Source organism: Actinia tenebrosa, unplaced genomic scaffold (assembly GCF_029948245.1).
Source record: "Actinia tenebrosa isolate PJP-AT-01 unplaced genomic scaffold, QUT_ActTen_1.0 PGA_scaffold0__85_contigs__length_37466705, whole genome shotgun sequence".
Classification (NCBI taxonomy): domain Eukaryota; kingdom Metazoa; phylum Cnidaria; class Anthozoa; order Actiniaria; family Actiniidae; genus Actinia; species Actinia tenebrosa.
In genome coordinates, this window is record NW_028292569.1 from 19,562,667 (window position 1) to 19,580,322 (window position 17,656).

General features: G+C 34.0%; 1 protein-coding gene across 1 annotated transcript in view; it reads left to right on the forward strand.

The window, feature by feature from the left end:
• Nucleotides 1-23: 23 nt before the first annotated feature.
• Nucleotides 24-17,656, forward strand: part of LOC116287024 (uncharacterized) — a 32,723-nt gene continuing 15,090 nt past the window's right edge. The window contains exon 1 of the mRNA XM_089034742.1: nucleotides 24-221. The gene's annotated coding sequence lies outside the window, so the exon portion shown is untranslated. The remainder of the gene's footprint in view (nucleotides 222-17,656) is intronic.

The window sequence follows — 17,656 nt, forward strand, 5'->3', positions numbered from 1 at the left end:
CAAGTCTTGACATCCTTTCCTAGCCAAACCTGAAGGAAAGTCTAGTTGAGCATAGAAGTCAAGTTCGTTCTAACAACACAAAGTTTTTGTCTTTTAATGGAGGAGTTTGAGCTGGTGTTGTGGCGCGAAGCAAGGCGACAAATCAAGATGTCAGAGCCAACATTTGGTTGTATTTATTTGCGTTGGAGTTCATTTGGTGTGTGGGCCGCTACACGAGACAGGTATGTGCACAAAACACTTTCTTGTTTATCTCAAATATGTGTTCTCTTCCACAACTACTGTGTTTCTTTGAGCTAGCATTTTTACCTCTCCAATTTCGCTGTTGCTTATTTAAACAGTTGTGAATGAAGATGGAAAAGATGTGTGAAAAACCCTCACTAAAGAAGTGTTGTTTATTCGAAAAACTCCGTGCTGGGTGCAAGGGTTTTCCTAGTTGTCATACCGAAATTTTTGAAATAATTTTAAAGACGCGAAGGGAAAATTTCAGCAAATCGAACACCTGACTCTAAAAACTCGAATTTCAAAGTGTTTTCTTCGATAATTTTTGTTTTTCAAGGCAAACATTCAAGTAATTTATGCAAGAACCATTTATTCTATTGATATTTTATGTTTTTAGTACTCTTTGTTGATCTTGATAATTTTAGACATTATATTCCTTATATATGCTTAGGATCATATTTTGAGCTTATGTGAAAAGATTGTAAAAAATACTAATTATTGCTCAATAAATATGAAATAGTTGATATAAATACTCTATCCATCTATCTTCTGTAATGTGATTCATGAGCGTCATTATGCATGTGACTGTAGTAATACTGATATTAGGAAATGAGAAAACCTGGATTGGATCTAATGGATTATATTTAGCATTAAGATATTAAAGAAAGAAAACTTTATATTTGACCAAATATGTGAAAAAATAGAAAAATTGCAGGTATATGTTGTTTTGCTCACTGAACTGGGTCCTGATAACTGGGCGGTTATCCAAATTCTAGGCCACTTTTCAGGAATATGATACATTGTCTGGCTCAAGGCATGTTTCAAGCTCATATTATTGCCAAATATTTTCATTTCATGTATAAATCATTGAAAAGACAAATTTTTGGCTGACATTGATGTTTTTATTTAACCATGTTTCTATCAGTTGGACCTAACCCAGCAAACTAACCATTTGTGCTTTGTAAGATAATTTGTATTGCCCAATAGAGAAGCATTTGTAATACTGATACGCCCAGTTATTGGCTGCCCAGACAAGACAGTTAGGTCACTTTAGATAACCTTTACTGTTTGAATAATGCTAAGAAATGTCACCCATATATATCTTAGTCAACCAGTATCCAATAAGGTAGAGGAAGGACTTACTAAAGTATACATGATACTAATGAAGATATAGAAAAAAATGTAGAGATTTTAAAAATTGATCCCATTCTTACAGGGTATATAATTATTTTAACAACAATAGCCAAAAACATATTTTTCATTAGTTGTATATCAAATATACATGTAAGGAAATTTTTCTTGATTTTGGACATATTTTCTTGTTTTAAATAAGCTTATTAGATGAATAGATAACACTCTCTATATACAATCTATAGTATATCACCCTTACAGCATTTTACTACCTTAACACAAACTGATATACAATTTGGCTTTTGGGAAGCCTGGGTGGCACAGAGTTGAGAGCGCTCACCTTTGATCAATTCGAAATGGGTTTGAGTCTTGCTGGGCTCGGCATTGTATGTGAGTACAGTTTCTAGTAGGTTCTATTCTATGACTTGAGGGTTTTTCTCCGGGTTATTTGGTTTTCCTCTCTTCACAAAAGTTAATTCAATCTCCCGAATTCTAATTTGATCATTGAACTAGAGCCACTGAGGTTTCTTAGCCACTGGTTAGTTTTATGCTTGTAACAAGATCAATTTTTTTATATTCTAAAATAAGAGAACTGTATGATAAAATTAAATTTAGACAGAGACTTAGATAACTTGTGTCTGCATCTTATTGCATCATTAGGGCAGCCATTAGTATGGAGTTTGTTGGTTCTATATCTTACTCCAAGAGTTTTTCTGCTTTTGGTTTTTTCTCTGTTCTCTCAAACCAGCCCTAACTAATTCAAACTGGTTAGTACTGTTTTCTGGAGTCATACATTTACAGTATAGCAGCTGCCAGAGGCCTGTGCCTTTACACTGCTTTAATTAAGTTTGACCTTGTTAAACTGTTAAGCTGTTGTACACTGATGCACTGATGTGATTAAAATACTTACAGTAATCAAGTTTAAAGGGTCAGAAAAACATGTACTTTTGCCAAATCAGATATTTATGTGCCGTGGTGATGAAAAATTATCTAACTTTATATGAGGGTTTAAAAATATATGATCTCCAGCAAAATTGGCCTTACCCATTCAATGATGAATCACTTAACTTTGGTTAATAAATTCATTTTTTGATAGAAATTTTGTGATTTTTAAATGAGACATTAGGTGTTAATATATATTTATTAAATTAGACACGCAACAGCCGACTAATTTTTTACCATTTTTATTGTTATGGACTTATATTTTTCAGTCTGGGTTTTTCAGGCATTAAAAATCATTCTTTTGTGTATCATATTGTTGTGTGTTGGTATCCTGTAGATTCAGTTTGGGATACCTGTGGTCTAAACCATTGTAATGTTATGTGTGCGTAAAGCATGTTGTTGTGCATAAATACCCAGTAGCTTCAGTTTGGGATTCCTGTGGTTTAAACCATTGTAATGTTATGTGTGCGTAAAGCATATTGTTGTGCGTAGGTATCCTGTAGATTCAGTTTGGGATACCTGTGATTTAAACCATTGTAATGTTATGTGTGCGTAAAGCATATTGTTGTGTGTAGGTACCCAGTAGCTTCAGTTTGTATGTGTGCGTAAAGCATGTTATTGTGTTTAGGTACACAGTAGCTTCAGTTTGGGATACCTGTGGTTTAAACCCAACACAGGAATCCTGCTTGATTTTTAAAAAAACTACTCTGAAATGCACAGAAAACATCGCTTTCGCTTTGGGACAAATTATAGACCTAGAACAGATTTTAAAAACTACCATGTAGTGAAAGTTAGATCAAGAAGTATTCTTCAAGAATTCATGTGTGTGTTTTTTAGCAAACAATTACATATTTTCTTTGACAAGCAGTTTCTTTCCACAAATCAAAGACTTTCTTTCAAAACTTTTAATATTTTATAGATAAGCTTAATTTATTTTAATGCTGAATGAAAAATAGAAAGGAGCTTCAACAAATATTTGCCCTTTAGTTAAGGCTTTTACGTAAGGAATAAAAATATTTCAATAAAGAATTAGGATAAGAAAATTATTTTTTAACTGATGACACATTTGATTTTAACGTTCAGGGCCTTCATTTCTCAAGTTTAGTTAGTTAATGATCTCCAGCCAATTTTCTCTCTGATGCTACCAAAGCATATTTTATATTTTCTTAATTTCATTGCAAAAAAAATAGATTATAAAAACAAAAAGCTCTTTATATGGGATAACCAAACGTTGTTATGTAAAAAAAGAAAAAGTATTTTTTGCTCACCTTTTCTTAACCAGTTTTGAAGTCTGCCTAATGCTGTTCATTTGTTCATCAAAAGTTCGGAAATCTCCAAAATTTGGATTTTAATGAAAGACGTGTGAAGAAAATGATGTAGTGCATTTCATTATGGGGGACAACATCTTCATCCCAAAGAAAAAAAATTAAAGATTTTTTGCTCGATTTTATTTTTGTCTTTCAGATTTATCTAAATTGGCTCCATGTGCCTATTGGGAGCTCAGCTTATAGGCAGTGCCTGAATAATTATTTATATATTATGAATTTTTGTACATCAGTCATCAATTAAGCACCTGTTGCTTAGTTCTATCATTTAATTTTTATCAGTTTTGATTATTTGTATTATAGCTTCTCAGTTTCCCTAACTAGTGTGATAGCCAATTATTTAACAATTATTCGCCAAAGGCGAAGTGAATATCGGGGAATATTTGCCGAGACACGAGTCTTCGAGTGGCGAGGTAAATATTCACCATAAACACTGAGCCTGAGGCAAATAATTGTTTTAATATGAATACGCAGGTGATTCATCAAAAAAAAAGAAGATAAGATTATCGCTAAAAACATTAGTAAGCTAATTAGCATTGTATGGTGCCTTTTTAAAAGATTTTAGGAGAAATTTTCATTTTCAAGTCATGTGCTCTTTGGGCCTTTTAAATTTAAAATTCTTAAGAAATATCAAATTAGATTTAGGTTTTTATTTCTATTTGTGTGTCTGATCATTTGCATTCATTGATTACAAGTGGGTTTTTCTTTTGTTTTTGGCCTTATGGCATTGAAGCCTCTTGATAACCTCTTGATACTGCAGGTAGTCGAAAAAGATGAGTACATATACATGGTGTGATGCACTAGGCTGGCCAAGAGCTGTCACTTGCTATGATTAGTTTTACAATAGCAGATGTAACTGTTTATAAGTAGTGGGCTGAACATAGATGTTGGGGAGTTAATTGTGCATTTGTATAGGAAATCGCACGATCTCGAGTACAATTTGGAAATTAATAGACACGAGTAATGTTTTGAAAGTTCTTGTAATTGCACGAGCCTTTAGGTGAGTGCAATTAAAAAAATTTTAAAAACATTACGAGTGTCTATTAATTCCAAATTGTACCAGAAGATCGTGTGATTTTTTGTTTATAGTTCACTCAACAAAATTTCAGTAAAAAATTCGAAGCAACGCCGTTCATCTTTGTCTATTTGGCGGCCGATTTTCAGTCCATCGTGCAACTGAAATGCATAAAAAATATTAGTTCTTACGGCTTTAAAATTTTATTTATGTTTTTTAAGTACAAAATGATAGAAAATAATTGTTTTAACATTGTTTTGGCCTTGTTGCCATAGCGACTTAATACGGTACTCCTACGGAGTACGATTAACGCTATAATTGTACTCCTCTCGACCAATGAGAGTCTAGTAATTTTGTTGAGTGTACTATAAGACAAGTAATTTTTGAAAACATATTTTTTTCAAATAAACTGTTTACTGTAGTTGGAAACAGTACAATATTGGGTTTTCTTTGAGGAAAATGAAGCCAAGATCCAAAGTGCTTGCCAACCAAATTCTTTTTGGTTATGATTTAGTTATACTGACAGAGAGGTTGTTTTTCTATTTTTGTACATTTTCTGTATATTTTACTATTTCAAAGAAGAAACTTTTGTTTAAACTGCAGAAAGAAAGTGAAGGATAACAAAATTTACCATATTTTTAAATGTTTGTGAGCTGATATGAGGCAAGCTTTCAAAAGCTATCTTTTGTAAAACCCTGACCAGCTTTTGGCAATTGAGATTAGGAATGTTATATGTCTTATGTATTACTCCCATTCTGCACCTAAATGTTATAACAAGGGGTTACATTGAGTAGTATATAGGTAGTGTAGTATAATCCAATAACCAGAGTTTCAACTGAGCAGTAGTATTCTAGGTCAATACTTTTCCCATTTACAATAAGCTAGTCACAATTAGAAACTGATTTGACAATAGAAACTTTTTTTCAGAGATTTGTTTAATACAGGACTGACATTGCATATCTTCTCAAAATCTACTGCATCTGATTATATTCTGTATAATATATATTATACTGTAATATATAATATATATTACTGTAGATTAATGATAAAAGGGTAAATTTTACACCTTGAAAAGATGAAAAAACTTACTGATGTTTCGGACGCTAGTCCTCCATTGGCCAAAGTACTAGCGTCCGAAATGTCAGTAAGTTTTTCATCTTTTCATGGTGTATAATTTAGCTTTTTTTCATTACTGTTTCATTAGAATTACCCACGCAGCTCACACTAGTTTCTAGCTAGTTATCTGTTCTTACTGTAGATTATAGTATTTTATACTGCAAGTCCAGTCTACAAAAAGGTATCTATTTTAGCTTTATAATAAAAATAAAAAAACAAAAAACATTGAAACAATCAAGTTGAAAATAAAGAAAAAAGGGCAAAGTTCTAAAACCGTTTAATTTAATTTACTTTTGATGCATAATTAAATAGATAGATTCAATGTTGCCAGTGAAGAGATAAAGTGCAAAGCACCTGTAATACAAACATACCAGCCCTGTTCATTGCAGTGTATTATTAGTATGAAATAATATGCACATATACATAAAATTATTCTAAAACATAATCAAAAAATAAAATTCATAGAGTGCTGAGTTTGCATAAAGTTTAGATAATTTACATAATAGTTCCAAAGTCATCAACATACAGTTTTGAATGGGTACGAGATTATGAAGACCATAACTGAGTCTAGCTACAGTACTTCAAAAATGACAGCAATTTGGCAATTAGGGCACTGGACAAGAACCAGAAAGTGAGTCATTTATTTGATCATACAGCAAGGAAAGCAACATTTCTGTACTTATGTTGACTAAGTTTCTGGCACAATAAAAGGGGGGTGTTCATGGTTTTCATGTCATATTAGCCCTGAGGTGTGCAGTTGAAGCCAACTTCAATTGTCAGGAAGACAGCCTGATCTGGTGAGGTGTTTTGATGGATGCTCTTTGGAATTTGAACTCTTTTCAAATGGTGAGTTCTTGTTATAATGCCTATTTTTTGAAGGTTACTGTCAGTGTTTTTTTAGTCATGTTGTTTTCTTGCCATGGCATATGGTTCACAGCAACAGTAGAGTACTATAAAAATGACCCATCTCTAGAAGCCAAATGAGATGATTTTCTTTGTCTTGTATAACTGTCGACCTTAAGCTTAAACGTTTTTTGAAGTCCTCATTTACACTGATAAATGAGGATAGAAATATGAACAAAATGAAATATATAAAAAAGTATAAATTATATTTCAAAGCATACTTTGCCAACCAAGAAACCTTCGTGGAAGTGTGAAGAATTACACTTGCAGTTTATTTAATTTGTTTTTTTGCTATTATGAAGAGATTGATTGCTCCATAAACTTCACTATACGACAGAATTTTATAAACTCTTAAAGTTCCCTTCACTGATTTGTACCAAAGCTTTTTATGGCTTTACTTTACAGGTACATTATTAAAACAATTCCTGAACTTATTTTGCTTCATTGACCAAAAGAAACTTGGCCAATGTTTACAGGATAAAAGTAAATGAGTGGAAATGTCCACATGAGAACTAAAAACAGAATAATGAAAACTCTGTATTCTGTTCTTCCAAGTTAGGAAAGAACGTTATTCATATTATAGCATGAAAACCTAAGCTAGTCTATAAGGGCTAGGATGACTGACTTGATGAATTCAATGCATTTGAACGATATATATCTTTAATAGACCAAAACGAATGAGTTGGAAACTTTTCAAGCTAAAGCATCACACATTAAATACTCTTGATTGAATGATCTGGGATTGGTTTCATTCAAAAAACTTATTTCTTCATGAGGTTATTTTATTACATATATGTTCTGTATATTGTGTGCACTGCCAGTAAACCCACAGTATTTGAGCAAAAACTTGATTATCTATTTATAAATCTGCTCTCAAAGTTTCTCAAGTGAAAAATATCTTGCATTTCTCACTGTTTTTGAAATTGTAATATTGTATATTAATGTTGATTATGAAGCTAAATTTACCTACAATATCTTACACTTATTATTAAGTAAGTCTGGATTTTTCATCTGCTTGAACTTGACCTTAATTTTTTCTATTTTGCTAGACTAGTTCCTATTTTAGCAAATGTCATCATCTTAACTCTTATTGAAAAAAAACTTTCTTAATTATTCCCTTTTCATAAACTGTCATCTTTTTTATTTTTCTGTTATTTTAGAAAGACTATTTCTTATCATAAAAAAGCAGAAATCGAAAAGAAAAGGAACATGGTGTTATAGGGAAAGATTGATTTTTCATTTTTGTACAATTAGCTGGAATTCTTCACCTACCGAAAATTGTCTTCATAAACTATATTTTTACATATCTCAGAATGTCACTGTGTTGGTAAGGGATGCACACTGAATAACCCATCTCTAGACAATGCTGCCACTTGCTGCTACTGTTGTTTATAGTTAGTATCGCTTTTTTGTTACTGCATATTCATGGATTTACGACTGAATTTAATAAAAATTGAATTAATAATTCATTACGTCTTATATAACATTTATTAAATCGGGAGAGAAAAACAATGATTCCAACCACGCCCTAATATCTAAGATTGAACGAAAAGGTCTTCCTAGAAGATCATAGGTTTTGTGCATGTTATCTAGTCAGGATTCGCTATTTCATTTAGAATAGTTTCAAAACAGTTTGATATTAGAGTTGATGTGTATCATCACGAGATTGATAGGCGTTAATTGGTTTAATTAATCGACCTGTTTTCATAGCAGGTGGTATATTCTTTAATATCCAGGGTGTGGTATATTCTCTTGCACGGTGTTATTACTTTATCACAGCTGGGACAATAAAGCAGTTTTTGTCGTGCTATTCTGATTATCTCACTCAACATCTGCATAATAACAAACTGTGTTCTTAAAGTGCCGATTTGTTCTGGTGTCGTCTTAGGGATTATTTTTACGGGTTACGAGAAGTTTCTTTAGCAGTGCATATTAATGAAGTTGTTGATTTAGTTACCTAGAAAATACGCTTCCACCTTGATCACTTGGCTTCTCATTTATGGAATAATCGTTTTAATAATAATGTAAGCTATATATTGCTAGTGCATATGCATGAAAATAAGCTACTGATTTCTCATCAATGCTTGCAAGAGACCGGTTCTTTTTTTTTTTTTTTTAACTTTTTAAATATTTTTTATTTTAATAAATGAAACAATTACAATTTCTGATAACAAAAATACAACAATAATTTACAACTTGTCAAGAGACAGGTTCAATTTTAGTCAAGTATTCTAAAGGCAAGATTTGAAACTTTACAGCGTTCTTTCCCTGACAACCATCAACCTAAACCATCCATCAATTCAAGGAAAAAGCTTGCTATGGCAAAACTGTACCGAAAAACTAGAAAGTCGTTATGCATCTATTTATCTTAACCATCCATCAAATCAAGGAAAAAGCTTGCTATGGCAAAACTGGAGCTTGAAACTGAATGTAAGACAGGTGCATCAAGGCAATATCTCCGAAAATAGCAGTTAAAAATAAATAAATAAATAAGCGCCGAGCGCTTTTTCGCGAACAGCGTTCAGCAATAGGACCACCACTGCCCGTTTAAGTTACGTTTATTTTATTCATTTTCGCTCATTGTCTAAACTAGTGATGTTATGTTTTTAATGGGAACGAAGAATCTATCATGATGGTCAATTTGTCAGTTTCTTTGTCACCATTAGTTGTAGTAAGAAATATTCAGCTCAGAGTTAGATAGTACCATTTTCGCTGCCATGGTAGTATACGTTTTTACGGACGCAGCTAGAAACCTGTTTAGAGCTTGTAGGTCTGGATTCTCCAGTGTCCAACTTTGCCAATGATTCACACGAAAAAAATTATTTTGCAAATTTGACGCTTCGTTTTATTGAATGTTTTTCTGCTTAGACTTGACATGCCCATGCGTTTGGAATACTTTTTTAGTGAACGTACGACACTTTCAAAAACTGTTGGGCACGCCCTCATTTTTTTCACAAGTTGGAGCCACACTAGTTCCCAGTAACGCTGCGCAAGTCTTAATCAGTTTTACCTTTCGAAGGTGGACGAAAAAGCCTTTACAACCCACTTGATGAGGCTAGCCATAGATCGAATGAGAATTTAGAAGCTTATTTTTAGGAGAGAGGAAAAACTGGAGAACCCGGAGAAAAACCCTCGAAGTATTAGAGTAAACCAGCAAACAACTCCACTCACATACCACGCCGAGCTCGGGAATCTAACCCTGCTCGCATTGGTTGTATTGTCAGCGCACACCACGCGTCGCGCGATTCTCCTTTGTAAAGTATAAAGGATCTTTCGGTAACCATCCACCGGCAACTAGAGGTGAATGTGTCAAAAAGTGAGAACATACCCACCCATCGGACTATGGTACTTCATGTATTCCAAATACGTGGATCACCAAATACATTTATCGGTAGGAATAAAGAAATGTACCATATACAACGTTCCTACCTTTCGGTAATATTGAGAAAATTTGGTTGAAATGCTATAGTCAGTTTACTACTCAACATTTGTTTTGAATATTTTATTGCGGAGAGCCTTGGTTTTGTGCTAGAAGTGTAATATCTCAAACCTGCTCCATCGTCTTCTTTTATGGATATAGATAATTACATCGTTTTATGATATAAAACTATAAGCAAAGTTCGGCAAAAGGAAGTCAGCTTAAATTTTGTTCTAAATGAAAGTTTTTCATGGAAAGGCTCGATGATGAATTGAGTCATTTCAAAATGATACAGATACAACATCTACACTCAGTAGGCCGTTTGCATAATGGTGTCATTTAACTCCAACTAACAAGATGCTTGGCAAATTTTCTTTCTTATTCAAATTCACATTTCCTCATTCGAATAGTAAGACACTATTGGTGCAAATGAACTTAACGAAATAAAGTTTGCAAGGTATTCTGGTAGTTGTAGTCAATGACGCCATCATGCAAATGTCCTATTGCAAGATCATTGGTCGGCTTCAAAACACCGAAAGGTATACTGGAAAATGACCCAGTTTTATTTGACAAGACCATAGTTAATAGAGGGGAACTGAAAGACAATATGAAACATATGGTAGAAGCCTTCATTCTGCCTTCATGCTTTCTGTCTGTGCAACAATTTATGAACATTCCACGCGGAGTTTGATGACATATGCCAGTTATTTAGATATTGCTTCAGTTACATGATATTATTGGGAAGAAAATTGCATTCAAATGACACGTCTTTTTATTATTGCTTATTAGTCGTTTTAATATCATTTTGCTTTCAATTACTATAGATTGTATATTGTTATTAGTTGTTATTGACACCTTTTTACTTTTAACTACTCTATATTACTCCACACATACCTGGAATGATACAGGTCAATAAGTGCCTGTCAGCAGGGGGTCGCTGAATGGCTTTCAAACCAGTAAACCACACAAGTCTGTAACACCAGTTCATAGTAGTGCGGATTGAAATGGTCAATCGTTAAAGTCATTCCGGCGAAGGTCAAACAGATTTCAAGCATAGTTATCCATCTTAACGTGAGAGGAAAAACAAACGTGCTCGGACTTGACTCAGATCCGGCTTAAACACAGTTCCTCAGAGATCAAAAATAACGTCACTAGAGCTGAGTCTGTCTTGTGTAGTATTTCAGAGGCAAATTATAGACGTGTTTGTTGAAGATTTAAGTTATTATTGATTCTCAGTATTGGAAGGGTTTTTTAGTGTACGCGTGCATTGAATGCAGAAGACATTGGAAACACAGGAAATGATGTTACCTCGTAATGTGCGGAAAGTTCTTTTTCATATAGTTTAAATGGGAATCGGAAGTATTGAGTTATCAAGTATTAATAAGAGAGGAGAATCGGATGAAAGAGTCTTAGAGTGGGAAGTCAGAAGAAGGTTCTACAAAGAAGTTTTTTTTTTTGTAATTCTTCGATTTCTTTCGGGTGCCCGGTCAGTTTTAATTTTCAAATTCCCGGGCAAAACAGACAGCCACGGTGCAACCTTTAGCTCCGACATACCTGGGGAAGCTGGACTGTAGACCGGCATATCTGATGAAGATCCTCGGAGATCTTACGTGGACAGAACGGACGAGTATAACCCGATCCGCCGGGGTGTATCGAAGGTAGTTCGGAGTAAAAATACATACTGAAAAACGCGCGTAAAATTCAACGTGTTCAAACACGTCCAGTCATTGGATGCTAATCTCTGCGTCATTGCATCAGTGAACACGCAAACACCCTGAGCACAGGAAAACAGCTGGGATTTGAAGCCCTAAAGATTCATTGATTCAATGATATTTTACCCAAAACCCTAAGAATAAACAGCGGTAGATTTTTTTTGCATGTATTTAAGCATTGTTTAGATATCTGCATGCTATGACCACATGTCTGTACTATCGTCCTATGCTATCGTTGATTCACTATACCACGTACTAGTGTGTGTGATGACTTTGACCTTGCCTTTCTAGTAGACACTTTCACTTCACTTTGCATGCCCAGAATATTCTCGCTGAATTTCCCTTTATTCAAGAAACTAAATCAATTGGTTAAACATCCAGGATAAAGAAATCGATATTTCTGCCATAGATAGGACTTCTGAACTTGAAATCTCTCTATCTGGGAATGCATGGCGTTCACGAAGAGTTTACTTAATCTATTAATAGAGTGAATGTGCTAGGTGTTCCTGCTTAGTTGTAGCCTACACCCTTAAGTGCAGGGATTATTTTCAATGTTTGTAATAGTTCCTGTTGGTGGCCTCGTGTGTTGACCCTCTAGGGAAGAACGACTGACCGAGAGCAAGTCAGTGTTGAGTCGATTAATTACGCTTCCTTGTTCTTTGCCTACTTGAGAAAATAATCTGTTTAATCTTCTTATTAAAAGAAAAAAAAAAAAAGAGTTTCATATTTTATCGGTATCCAGATACAAAATCTGACTAACTCACAGATCAAATTGGAATTTAGCAGTTTACGTTATTCCTTATACATTTAATTACCAAAAGGTTATCATATAAAAATAGAACTAATTAAAAAAACATGGAAATAAATTAAGAGGAAAAAGTAGAAATGTTGTTCTCAGATTTCATTCTGAAGACCTTCCATTAAGATTGGTTAAAATATAAAACAAGTTTTGTACCACCATTACGCTGTTTAGAAAAATATAGATTCAATCTGCCGTTTGTAAATTGATCTTTTCTTATTTTGCTATTTTTCATACGAAAAGAAAAACATTTCTGTTAATGACTCAAGAGCCGAAAAAGGTTTGGAAATAATGATAAGAGTAGCAATGAAAAAAAAAAAAAAAAGGATCAAACACAGCTTATACAAGAAAAGAAATATAATAGTAGAATTATTGAATAAAATTTTAGGCTTGAAATTAGATCATAAAAAACATTGGTTTCGGTCCCGGAAAGTCCCGGAGACTATGCCGTCAATCGTCATGCAAAGGAAAAGACAACACGAGCTACCTATATACGGGACAACAAAACCTTTAGTTTGTCGTTTGAGTGTCCTTTTCTTACTACATTTTCTCTTTAGAGACGAAAAATGCATTACTACTATTATCGTTGAAGTGCGACTGTCGAAGTCAGTTCAATTTCTCGTTTGCAAGCTAGCATTCTGACAACCTTCAATTAAGGAATTGACTGATAAAAATAATATCTTGTGGTAGATTTTAGACTGAATTTTAATATTTAAAAAGATTTTAGAGGATTAGAGGGTTAAAATCTTTAATTCAGTCAAACATTTTCCTAAAGATAGAAATTTTTTACAAATTTTTACAAATTTCAGTTATTTGATTGACGGTTGTCGAAATGCTAGTCGGCAAACGAGACATTGAACTTCAACGATATATAATGGCAGTAAAAATACTTTTTAGCAAATGAAAGTTCCTGATAAAGTGAACCGGTTTTCAAGTGGGACAATTTCGTTACTTTTTTATGAGATTTTTATTAAAATTAAACAAATTACAATATACAACAACAAAAAAGAATACCTAAAAGAAGAAGAAGAAAAAAAATTGTATAATGTAGCTAAAAAAGGGTTAGGAAAAAAGAACTAGTTTTTAAAGTGTCATAGCATTTTACAAAAGAATGTAGATATCTTAAGTTATTCAGTTTTTGAAGTTTTCAAGCTTCCTTTTTATGCATGTAAAGCAATTTTCCATTTCATTTTTTGTCTGCCGTTAGGTGGTTAAGAACAAGATCACATATAGTACTAGTAGTAGTTTATATAGTAATAGTTTATATATGATAAGCACCAGTATTAAAAAACTTTACTTTAGGTATTGAAAACCAAGTTTACATTTACATCATGAAATTGATTTTCTGGTTTTGTCGTTTCTTAGAAGACATTCACAGACTTCCTTTAATTCTTCCTTAACCTCCCACCTACACTCGTGTTACTCAGCGGCATAGTCAAAGATATAGAACGTCAGTAGCTTACGATTTTTGTTTATTTTCTTTGAGTTTAAGAACAAAGCAGGGTTGATAAAAAGTTGGGCAATAGGATCCGGCTTAGAGTGTTGTGTCACAGATCCCTTGATGTGAGACCTGCATGTAGTAGTATAGTAGAACATGGCGGTGGGATAATTATAGAAACCTACGTCTTCCTGTAGGTTATTTCACTGTAGGATCGTTATTTTAGGTTTTCGTGTGTCGCAAGTCTTTTATATTTATATTGAGTCATTGGTTGTGTAATCGTTATTTCGATTGTCGGTCTGAAAAGGTTAGGTTAACTTTATTTAAACGCGCTTGCCCCGTCAACTGAAGCTGATTTCCACAAGGGGCGTGTGGATAAATATTACAATGAAAAGCTAATACTATTTTATATTCTAATCAATAATCAATCAAAATCAAAATCAAAATAAAATAAATATAACTGTTAATTAAGCTACAATAATACATAGAAAATGTCAAAACCAAGGGAATTCACTTCTCTGAAAGTATGAGCCTTGTTTGGATAATGTTTACAAATCTTTTGTAATCATTTAGATGTAGTTACTACATCAGTCTACGATGCACAGCGTGTAGGACAAGCGGGAAGTAAGTAGGATAGATCAGTGGACAGTAAGGTCATGGACTTTGATTGTCCACACTACGAAGCAAATGTCTGATATCTTCAATACGAGACCGTCCATTTTTTACCGTGAAGGAATTTGGGGGGGGGGGGGGGGGGGGACATCAGACTCAAGAGAGGAGGGGAGGGGTTACACAAAAAATCTGTGTCGCACAGTGCTTTTACGAAAAAACAGTGTGGAAAATATTTTAAATTCAAGAACAGGGGGGGGGGGTCAGTTTTTTTATGGGTAACCAAGCGATTCGTACGCCCCGCCCCCTTTTCCCTTCCAGATTAAAAATGCACGATCCCATAATTGAGATGCTGTCTTTGTTCCTTTTGGTTAGAATTAGGATTATTAACAAGATCGTTTTTATGGCCATTTTATGTTGAAGATTATATTTTAATCCCACTATGGAAGTTGCAATGAAATATCTCCAATATCTAAAAAAAAACAGGAATTCTAAACAAACGGATAGTGTAAACCCTTTAGACCAGTAAAAAAAATATTTACCGCAAAGCTATCGTGGAGTACTCTAATACCAATAATTAAACTGTAACCAAGATCTCTAGTTCTTCTATACTCGTAGATATATTAAGCATGCATTATGCTTGTAGTATTCAAGTGGTTTAATTAACTATTCGATCGATTAACTTAATTTATTAGTTAGTCGTTTTTCCCCAACATGTTTTAAGGATGCGGGTAATTTGAACTCAGCTCTGTTGTGCTAATACCTTCCATGTTCCGACAACTTCTTGGATCAATTTCACGGATAAAAATACGTAAATAATAAATGAATGAATAAATAAATAAATAGATACTATAGGTAAATAGCCCTTATTACCATCACACTCTCGCCTCGTACTGAGGATGCCGGTATTTAGATCGATATTCATGGTGTTCAGTATTCTTTACTACTGGAGTAAAGCATCAAAAGCCAATCATAGAAACCCATTATTAGGTCACTAATCACTGGTGTTGTTTATTTTATTTATTTTTCTCTTTCTCTATCACTTTCTGGCCAATTCCTCCTATTGTTTTGATTCGAATCATATTTGATGTCAGTAGTTATGTCTAAATACGTGTATTTTAAGCTAGTTTAATTGGGTTATTTGTCCCAACACGTATCACTTTCATCTCACCCTTAAACGACCACTTCATAACGTAGCCTTCCGCTTCAGAATGCATGCAAGAAAACTCGTTTCAATAGCTTACGATAAACTATTAATCAATCTGATAATACTGCGTCTGACTGTTTCGCAAACTATTTCCAAACTCGAGTTATTTTTATTTACAGAAACAACCTTATGTCTTATCTTAATCTTAACGCATATTAACATGTACTTGTTCACTGTTACATCAGTCCAGATGGTTTGTAACTTAAGGCTTGGGTTGTTATTCATTGCCGAGGGAGCCAAAGCCAATGGTATTCTTTTTATTTTCGTCATTTCTATAAGGGGGCGGCTATTTACATGCTCCCTTGTGTTGTCACGTCTTCAGACTTGATGTTTCGATCGTTCAATCATTTTTTTCGTTTTTCTTACTTCGTTACATTTCCTTGAATTAACTTAACTTAACTTAATTGACTTCTTGCATATGAAGTTAAAGCAGCTCAAGTTAGGAGGACAAAAAAAAAAAAAAAAAAGGAATTTCAATCTCCTGAGAAGTGGAAAGCGATTATCTCATCCAAATGCAGCTGCTTTCCAACGTGCTGCAAGAGATCTATTAGCCATGTAGTTTAATAACTCGTCCCAATTTTTATTTCGACCAGAATAAAAACTTTGTTTAAGGCTGTATAACCTCGACCTGAACCACTTGAATGCGAGGCTACGCGGGAAAGCCTATTCAGGTTCCTGTTAATATTGGTGCCGCGTGAGGTTCACAATCATACCATAAACCATTATGTAATATTCATCACATTCATCTCTCGTTTACTCCGATGAAGGACTAACGTCCGAAACGTCAGTTTCATTTTTACATACCATTCGGTGTTACAAATTATCTATCTATCAACTGTTTTACTGAAAACACCGACGCAGTTTACACTAGTTTTCACTAGTTTTCCACATTATGTAATATGCATACTTTGTAAAGGGCTTGAGAGCAGCTTGTTATACTATAATAGGTTTAGTTTGATTTAGCCATTAATAGTCGGTAAAATGTGCACTTACCACAAAGGTATTTGCATATGTGAGCATCACGTATGCTCTATTGTGTTTTCGCTTATTGTTTATCATCCCAAACAATTGAGCACAACACCGGTATTAAGGGGGGGGGGGGGGGGTGAGAATGGGTTGTTATCCCTACAGTAAAAAGTTTCTCGTAAAGCTATTGTGCTGTCACACTTGTTTTGTACGTGCTTCAATAGTACGTCTTAATTCTATCACATAACCCTTCATTAATACTCGTTTCGTCACGTGACTAGTCCGCCTGTTTTGATCTCGTGTTAGGTCTCTCTCTCATGTGACTTCTTACTTCAATAATCCTAGATTCGTGCTTGAGTTGTTTCGAACAAATACAAGGACCGTTACAGACTTTCTTGAATAGGATCACACACGTGCACTGAATCGAAACACAAGGGGAACACTTAGTTTAGCACACTATATGATGAATGCAAAGAATTCGACGCGAAAATACCGCGGTTAGCATTCTTCGATGTAGGCGACACACTTTTACCGAGGCTATCAAGACTAGATGTTAACTCTCATTTCTTGCATCTAACTGTTGACCCTCGGAATTTTCAAACGAGTTGTACGTAATGACAATGTAGAGAAGTGTACAGCATGGAAAGCAGGTGTGGTTGTCATCAAACACATGAACAATAGACATTTCTGAAGACTGGACTCACAACATGATGTTTACAAGACTCAGTTTTTTAACTAACAGATAGATTACTATCTTGTATAAAGCAGCTTAATGACCACAAAGGCCTTGTTTTGTTTGATTTCGATTTATGAGTAGAAAGTAGATTTGATATTCAGTAGATCTCTGTTTACTAGC